Source organism: Camelina sativa, chromosome 9 (genome assembly GCF_000633955.1).
Source record: "Camelina sativa cultivar DH55 chromosome 9, Cs, whole genome shotgun sequence".
Lineage (NCBI taxonomy): Eukaryota > Viridiplantae > Streptophyta > Magnoliopsida > Brassicales > Brassicaceae > Camelina > Camelina sativa.
This window is the reverse complement of record NC_025693.1, coordinates 14,827,774-14,837,404: the sequence shown is the minus strand read 5'-3', so window position 1 is coordinate 14,837,404 and position 9,631 is coordinate 14,827,774. Positions and strand designations below refer to the sequence as shown.

The following is a 9,631-nucleotide window of genomic DNA, read 5'->3' as shown; positions in this document are numbered from 1 at the left end:
GTGATGTAATTTTAATATAAAAACAAGGTTAAAGTTTTGTGACAGATTAGTGTTTAACCACTTTACCTCTAAGATTTTGTCGCAAGTACGTTGCAAATAGTATCTATTTAGCGACGATTTCTTTTGTTCGTCGCAACGTCGTCACAATATCGACCCAAGTGTACCATGATTTAGTGACGACTGATTACGTCACAAAGTAGCAACACTTTTGTGACGATGTGTAGCTGCGTTGCTAAGTCGTCGTGATTACGTCACTACTTTGCAACGGCTGTAATCCGTCGCTAAAATTTGTTGCTAATATACTGTTTTCTTGTAGTGACTCTTTTATGGTTTAAGAGCTCGTACGTGTCACTTATTTGTTGGCCAGAAAAAAAAATAGAAGTAGAAATTTTTTTTTCCGGACGATCAAATATTTTCTTTCTTTCCTCTCTCTCTTTCTCTCTCGATCGAAGTCCAGAATTGATAAACGAAGGAGATGGAATCAAACGCTATAGAATCAGAGGAGATTGGGGTCGGAGGAGATTGAATCTGGGGAGGCCAATTGGAGGATATTTAATGACTCTGAGATTGATTGGTTTGATATTTGAGAGGCTGTCGATTCATTCGGTTGAGGTTGAAGCAATTGGAATCAGAGGGTAAGTTTCTCTATTTAGTAGTATGAATTCGCGATTAGTTAAACGGATTAGGATTGTTTGGATTTTGTTCGCAAATTAGGGTTTAGGGTTGGTTGTTCAAATTTTAGGGTTCTTGCTTGCCTCGCCTCTGTTCCGATATGATGCATATTTTTGGTGGAAATTGTCATTTTATTGTTGGTTTACGAGGAAGCAGAAAAGCTTTGGTTCAGTTTGTGTTATTGTTTGATTACCACGAAGCAAAAAAAGCTATAAGTTTGTCTTGACTTAATTATGCTTCCCAAAGTTCTTATCCTACTTAAAGTACATCATATATTAATTAAAAATTATAAGAGACCCAAAAATATAACTCCCCATTGGGGCTGCCCTAATGAAACCACACCATAGTATACCTTACAGTTTCACAAAAACTGAATGCGTTTGAACCTAACTTTACTCATTATGAGTTCGAAATCGACTATTTTGGCCCACACTTGGCCCATCTAGAATTTTACCCACAATCGTTTTGATTCTCTTCTTGATTTAGGTCAGACAAAATCTGAACTTTTAACTTAAAAATCGTATACGAGAGAAAAAAAATTTAGGTTCTAGTTCCATCCCATCCCCATCCCAAGTTATCTGAAAGAAAGCAGTCGACTCTAGAACATGAAAAATTACGAGAGTATCAGAAGCACGGTATATCTTCCGGATGATTTGCTAGTCGAGATTCTTTCTAGAGTTCCAGCTAAATCTCTAGCAAGGTTACGATCAACATCGAAAAGATGGAACGGTCTGGTCAAAGATTCGATACTTGCTAAGAAGCACTCTGCGAATGCTCCAAAGGACTCCTCTATGGTTCTCATGGTAGCTGATTCTAGGGTTTATGTAGTAAGTCTTGATCTTCATGGAAACGTTACTCCATCTGCACAGGTAACATGTCAATTCAGCTTAAAAGATCATCTCTCGGAACAAGTCGATGTACATAACGCCTTTCACTGTGACGGTTTATTGGTATGCGTTACCAAAGACCGTCGACTAGTTGTTTGGAATCCGTGTTCAGGGGAAACCAGGTGGATCCAAGCCAGAAACAAGTACAATAAAAATGACTACTACGCTCTTGGTTACAGTAACAAATCATCCGGTTACAAAATATTAATGATGCATCGAAGTGCAAAATTCGTAATGCGCACTACGTTCAAAGTCTATGACTTTGCTTCTAATACATGGAGAGGTGTTGGTTCGACTACCGAGCAGTGTTCGAAAAGTCGGCCTAGGCGGCCGCCTAGGCGCCGCTGAGGCGCTAGGCATCGTTAGCCCGCGTGGATTTTTGTAAAATTGGGGGTATTAAGCGGAGGTCAAGTTTGGGCGGGTTTGGCGGTGATTAAGCGGATATAAGCGGTCTGGGCGGTTTAATTCTGTCTAGGTATTTAAATATTTTTTTAAAACGACATAGTTTTACTTTTTAAGAAAGGGTTTTTTTTTGGGTTGAAACCCACGACAACACGATTCCGTCGTACTCTGTTCTCTCAAATCAACTCTGTTTTCAACCAATTCTCCCAACTGAAGAGACCTGCATCATCTAGTCTCAGCCTTTCTTTGTCTCCTACGCTCATAGCCTCTGGTAAAACAACTGACGAGTTTAAGTGCTGTTATTTAATTGATTAAAGAATAATTTTACATCCTTGAATCCGATTGCTTTTTAGGTGTACAAGAGCACAATTCCATGTATTTGTCCTTTTGTTATTTTTGTTTATCTTCTACGTTTGTCTTCTTGTTACTGGGAAGGGAAGATGTTGTTTATTACAGTATTACTATATTAGTTGTTTATGTTGGCAATTGTTTATATGGTTAGATAGATAGTTCGTTGGGTTTATTACTTTATTTTAGTTCTTGATCATTTGTTCTATTATTTTACTTCAGTAATTTTGTAAAAGTATCTTAATTACGTGTTTCATTTTTCATTGTTTATATAGATTATTTGCTTTGTTATAAATTTACATTATATATATATATAAGAGTTTATGCTAAACCGCCTAGTCCGCTTAAAATTTATCTAGGCCCCGACTAAGCGTTCTAGGCGCTAGGCGCAGGGTGTCCGTCTAGACACCGCCTAGCACTTTCTTGAACATTGCTACCGAGTGGTTTATTCCAGAGTCAAAGATTCGTGGCATGTCTGTCAAGGGAACTGCTTACTGGCTTGCGCTTAAGAATCCATCTGATATTATTTGTTTCTTACTAAGTTTTGATTATTCAACAGAGAAATTTCAAAGTCATTCTCTACCACCGGATGCTCCTCAATACTATTGTCAGTGACTAGAGAAGAGCAGCAACTTTGTATGATAACCACTAATTTTCCCTCTGATAAGGTATTAAATACAGATGTATGGATAGCGACTAAGATTGAGAGTACCGGAGCCATGTCATGGAGCAAGTCCCGTCGTTTTTATTTATGGATTTGGATGAGTGTCTTGCGCTACCAGAAGATCAAACCTTCATTGTGTTGCAACTATAAATGTAAATGTAATCCAGGCCTCGGAAACATCTTATACATTGTAGGAGAGGATAAATACATATTAGAGGATTATTGTGGTAACTTTTCAACAGTCCCACTTCTCCTCACTTATGTTCCAAGTTTGGCGCAACGTATCTAGTTTTCTTGAAGAGGCTGTTTAGTGATTTATAATCGTCACATTATCTATCCAGTATCCAACTCTTGATATTTTATTAGATCTATGTATTCCATTTTTTTTGTATCTGATGTTAATGCCAAAATAATGTTTTTAACATCTATTGTATTGTTCAACGGCGTATATTAATTGTCTTATCATCGAATTCTTCTGGTCTTTTTTATGTGAACAACTGAACACTAATCCTCATCCCTTACAACGATCATTTCATATTAAGAAAGAGTATGACATAGTTTTTATAGGTTCAGACCATGCTTAACATGGTGCACACTATTCGTTCAACTATGAAAAGTTAAGCTAAGCTCACTTTCTCATAACTTAGCTGCACCACTAAGCCAGCTCGAATAGTTGCAAGTTCTATCGTTATTGTATCCACACGATTTTGCAAATACTGTACTTTTAAATTTTAATAAATCGCCAAGTAGAATTTTGTCAAGGAGTTTAGAGTTTTAGGCAACTGGAGGATAAGAAAACGTTTCCTAAAATTTAGGGTTAGTGTAAAATATACTAAAGATATGGCCCTTTAATTTGGAACTCACGACGGGCCCTAAAAGGCTAAAACCCTAACATCTTGGCCTCTATATATATGAGAAGAATCTGACAATTCGCAACATACTATACCATCGATGGCTGATCTAAAACCCTCACCGTTCCACATGTACAGGCTTTACTTCAAGGGTTTTGTGAGCGAGGAAGCAACAAAGTTTGGGATTGCAATTTGCGACCAAGAGGATAATCTCTTGTTCCATATCAAGGGTTCACGTCAGCATGACTCTTCCATAACAGCTTTGGAGGCTGAGCTTACAGCCTTGAAGCGAGGACTAACCGAAGCTGTGGATTTGGGGATCAATCATATCTCATTATACTGCGATCATGATCAAACTTTCGAATTGGTAAGTTTTTTTTGGCTTTTCAAGGTTCGCATGCTAAATCAAATAGGGTAATTAATAATCAATTTTGCTTGTTTTCGAAGCTAACCTGTTTTATCAAGTTCCGTAGTAACTAGTTTAAAGAAACAATATACTGTGAATTCTATATATATCTCCTCTCATTGTCATACTAATATTTAGGGTTTGATTAGATTACATTGCCTTTAATGTAGGTCTTGGGGATATCCACGCCTGAGAAAGATACCATTGCCTTGCTTATGGATGATGTGCAACGTCTTAGACAACAAATTACATCTAGCACCCCTGTTCTGATGACTAGAAATCAAGCTAAGTTTGCTAATAAACTTGCAATGGAAACAATAGTGTCCAAAATCAATATAGATACGCCTGCTCAGAGGAAGAGTTGCGGTATATGTTTTAAGAATTATTTGAAAGCTGATCGTATGTTTTTGGTAGATTCATGTGGTCACCAATTCTGCATGAAATGCATGAAAGGACATATAGAAGCGGGGCTACTCGAGGGAAGTGAGATGAGATGTCCTCATTATCAATGCGAGTCTGAGCTAACTCTTAGAAGCTGTGCTAATCTTTTGACACAAGAACTAAGAGAGATATGGGAACGAAGGATCAAAGCAGAGGAATCAGTTCATGTGGTGGATATAGTTCATTGTCCAAATCCAAGGTGCTTGGCTATAATGTCGAAAACCGGAGATGGAGCGATGAGATGCTGCTTCAAATGCCGTAAACCCTTTTGCATCAACTGCAAAGCTCAGTGGCATAGTAACATGTCGTGCGGGGAATACAAGACGTTGCGAAAATGTAGAAAGTGCCAATACATGATCGAGCTACCAAAAAATAGCTTTGAAGTAATTATTACTTGCAGGTGATCATCTCTAATCACAATCTTTACCTATTATAAACGATTTTATTACATCTTCTGCTAATTAATTAACATTGTAATTTTCATGAATAGATGTGGATATAAGTTTTGCTACACATGTGGAGCTGAATGGAAGCGAGGAGGTTGCTTTCATCGAGAAAAGAGGGTTGCGAATTGTAACGCAATTGCTTTCGTGGGCTTACTTTGTTTTGGCACTTTTGTGATTGGTTTCAATCTTTCAAACCGCCCAAGATGACTATGATAAACGGTATTTTTTTTATTGTTCATCTTTTTATGAGAAATCTATAAGAGGTTAGACAATTTATTTCATATTCTCTCTTCGCTTTATTATAAATAATTTACATGACCTCATTATTGTATTATCTTATAGATTTCTGAAATATTTACACGACCGTATTATTATTGGAACCTATGTATCAAACTGTATATTAATCCACAAATAATTGTGAAGCCCCTTTTATAAATTGTTTATGTAATAAAGTGAAGAGAGAATTGACACCAATGAAATTTCTAAATGATGCAATACGTAGTGTTCGATTCAATATTTTAAGTTGATCCCATTAAAGAATAGAGATAGACCACATCTAAGTTTGATTATAACTGTAGCCAAATAAACATTAAATACTAGAATTATTAATACAATAAATTTCATCACAAATTATACACCATGAAAAGCTCTCTCTTAAACTAAAGACAGAAAGTTAATGCAACATGATGAAGATGTTCTTAAAGAACACATGGGGAGTGCAACATGATTAACTTTTCTTTTTCTTCTTTTTTCTAATGTGCATGTAATATATATATCTCTCAACCCTTCGTCGGACATCTTCAGTTCATTATAATAAGGTTTTAGGAAACTGGTGGATAATGATAAGGATCCGCTTCCTAAATTTTGGGAATAATGTAAAATCTACAAAATATCTAGTATAATGTGTAAGAGGCAAAGCTGTAAAGGAGAGATATAGACAAAGGATATAATTGTAATTATGTATTAGCAAAACCCTTATGTACAAGGCTATATCTCTCCTTTACATAATGTAATCTTATTATATAAAGTTGGGTTTTGAAAGTTAGTCATTAACAAGATTTTGACAAAAACTCGAAATTATAATATTATTTACTTATTTTAATTTTAAATTATTAATTTTACAAAAAAAAGGATTAAAGATATTATACAGATAATTATTAATTCTAAAATTTTGTAAATACTCACTTTTATATAAAGATATACCATCTCATAATTAAATAATTTATTCAAAAACACTGCTTTCAATTTTATTTAATTAGAAAAAAATTTTAATGGGAAGTTAATTTTTTCTTATTCTTTTAAACCAAATTTTTCTCCTACTTTCTCCTTTTTCAGATGGGAAATGGTAAGATTAATATGTTAACCCAAGAAAAATATTAATAAATGCATCTTCTTTTCCTAATACTGTATTTTAAAATTTATTGTAGTATTTTTAGATTATTTTATTTAATTTATATTTTCATCTTTGAATTATTTAAGATTCATATATTACCGTGTTTATAATATTCTATTGTTTCTTTAATTATGTCAAATTATTTGTTTTAATTTCTCAACCTTGATTGGTTGGTCATAAAGCCTTTCTTATTTTGCAAACATAAATGTTATTATTATTCATTCAATCCCAAAGGGAGATAACGAGTAGAAGCTCATCAACCTAATGGATGGATAAAATAGGCTAATCAAACACAAGCTTACAACAAACATATATAGATAGATCGTTGTTGATAGATCCATATGAGCTCAAAGACTGTGACATCCTGATTTGCGGAAAAGGTATAAAAGAATTGATTTAGCCACATATATCACCAAAATGCACTTATTTTTTTGGTCAAGGATCCTGAGAGAACTTTATGATTGGTGACCTTCCTGGAAGTGATTGTCGGAACTGTGCGAGTGAGGACAAAACACAAGAAAAGATCATTTGTAGATTTGTAGGGTCGGTAAACAAGTTTTTAAAGTCTCTCTGACATAACAAACCGGCCATCAAATATGGGTGGGTCCATGGGCCGGGAAAGATATAGGGCACACTTAGGAAGGCGGGCCTATGGACTGAGAGTGGACATGGGCTCACTAAGCAAGGTGGCGGTTGAGGCGTTACAGAGACAAAGCAACATCATGGTGTGTCAAAGACACTTCCACGAATACATTGGGAAATTTAACATTAGTTACTATCAAAAGATTTTGTGACGTCAACATTTTTTTTTTTACTTTCATTAGTTGTCGGAGCAAGCCATTTTGAGATAGCAAAAAAATGTGAACATATTCTCTCTACACAGGAGGAGGGCAGAGCCAAGGTTCTTTCTATAGTGGAGAAGGTTGCACACAAGGTTATCTTCCCTAGGGAGGAAGGTGGAGGAGGTTGGACGCAATGTTATCTCTCCAAGGGAGGAAGGCGGAGCCAAGGTTTTCTCTATGGTGGAGGAAGTGAGACGCAAGGTTCTCTCTATAAGGGATGAGGGCGGAGCCGAGGTTTTCTCCATGGTGGTCATACATTATTGTGATGGTACATAATTGATTAGTATATTATGTAATATATTTTTTATTCAAAATATGTTTTGAGCCAACAATTTTTGTAATTAAAAAACTATGAGAAGTGAAAGTAAAATAGTTTACTTAATGTGTTCATATAGACATTTTCTAGGTGGTGATAAAGAATAAATTTGTAACATAGAATATAGTTAGGTTTTAAAAAGTACACTTTTAATAGTACACATACATAAAATATTTGTAAATGGATATAAATCCGTGTATTATAACAAACGTACAACACATTTTCATATATTTTTTGTTAAATTTAATTTAATTTATAAAACTTTAAACCCGCACATCGGGCGGGTCCTCATCTAGTTAAATTAGGAACTCGAGTTTGTAAACCCCAAAACCCTAGATTTTTGACCTCTATATATACATATTTTGGCTTCAGAGACAACTCGCGGCATATCAATGGATGACCTAAAACCCTCACCGTTCCACATGTACAGGCTTTACTTCAAGGGTTTTGTGAGCAAGGAAACAAAGGGATTTGGGGTTGCAATTTGTGACCAAGAGGATAATCTCTTGTTTCATATCAAGGGTTCACGTCATCATGATGACTTCACCATAACAGATTTGGAGGCTGAGCTTAAGGCTTTGCAGCGAGGACTAACAGAAGCAGTGGATTTGGGGATCAACCATATCTCATTCTACTGCGATCATGATCAGATTTTCGAATTAGTAAGTAATTGCTTTTCTTTTTTTGGCTTTTAAGGTTCACATGATCAATTAATCATGTAGATGATGAACACTTTTACTTGGTTTGGAAGCTATAATATGTACGGCTCTTTGATCAAGTTCTATGTTCTCAAGTTTCCACAATATATGTTTAAGCGAAAGTAGACTGTAACTTCTCCTCTCCTCTGATTAATTTTGTCATAGTAAATATTTCAATGTTTTATGGTTTCATTAGATATCGTTTGCCTTGAATGTAGGTCTTGGGGATAGCCATGCCTGAGCAAGATAACGTTGCTTTGCTTATGGATGATGTGCAACATATAAGACAACAATTTACATCTAGCACCCCTGTTCTGATGACTAGAAATCAAGCTAAGTTTGCTTATAAGCTTGCAATGGAAACAATAGTATCAGAAGTCAGCACAGATAGGCCGGATGAAAGGAAGCCTTGCGGTATTTGTTTCAACGATGATTTCAAAGCTGATGATATGTTTTCAGTTGCTTTATGTGGTCATCAATTCTGTGTGGAGTGCATGAAACGACATATAACAGTGAGGCTACTCGAGGGCAGTGAGATGAGATGCCCTCATCATCAATGCCGTCATTACCATTGCACTTCCAGGTTAATTCTTGAAAGCTGTGCTAATCTTTTGACACCTGAACTGAGAGAGATGTGGGAACTAAGGAACAAAAAGGAATCGGTTCCTGTGGCGGACAAAGTTTACTGCCCTAATCCAAGGTGCTCGGCTTTAGAGTCGAAAACGGGAGATGGAGTTAAGAGATGTTGCTCTAAATGCCGTAAACATTTTTGCATCGACTGTAAAGTTTCTTGGCATAAAAAAAGGTCGTGCCAGGAATACAAGAGGTTAGGTCCAAACCCTAATACTACAACAATGTTGCGAAAATGTAGAAAGTGCCAATACATGATGAAACTACAAAAAAATAGCATCGACGTAGTAACTTGCAGGTATCATAATCTCTCATCAACAATTATGACTGATTCCTTTTCGAATTTTATTACGTTTTTGGCTAATTTCATTTATTTGTATGAATAGATGCGGATATAAGTTCTGCTACACATGTGGAGCCAACTGGAAGCAAGGAGGTTGCCCTCATCGAGGAATGGAGTTTGGGGAGAGTGATGGACTTTATTATGGTTTCGTGGGCATTTTAATGCTTGGAGCTTTTGTTATTATTCGGCTTACAGATCCCCCAAAAACGAGTTGATAATTCTTAGTTGTCTTTCTCAACAGAATAATTCTAACACAATCTCGGTTTTTTTTTTTTTTTTTTTTTTTTTTTTT

General features: G+C 35.8%; 2 pseudogenes; both read left to right on the top strand.

Annotated features, from left to right (window-relative positions):
- LOC104715294 lies at positions 1,278–3,262 on the top strand (annotated as a pseudogene).
- On the top strand, positions 3,925–8,735 carry LOC104711010 (annotated as a pseudogene).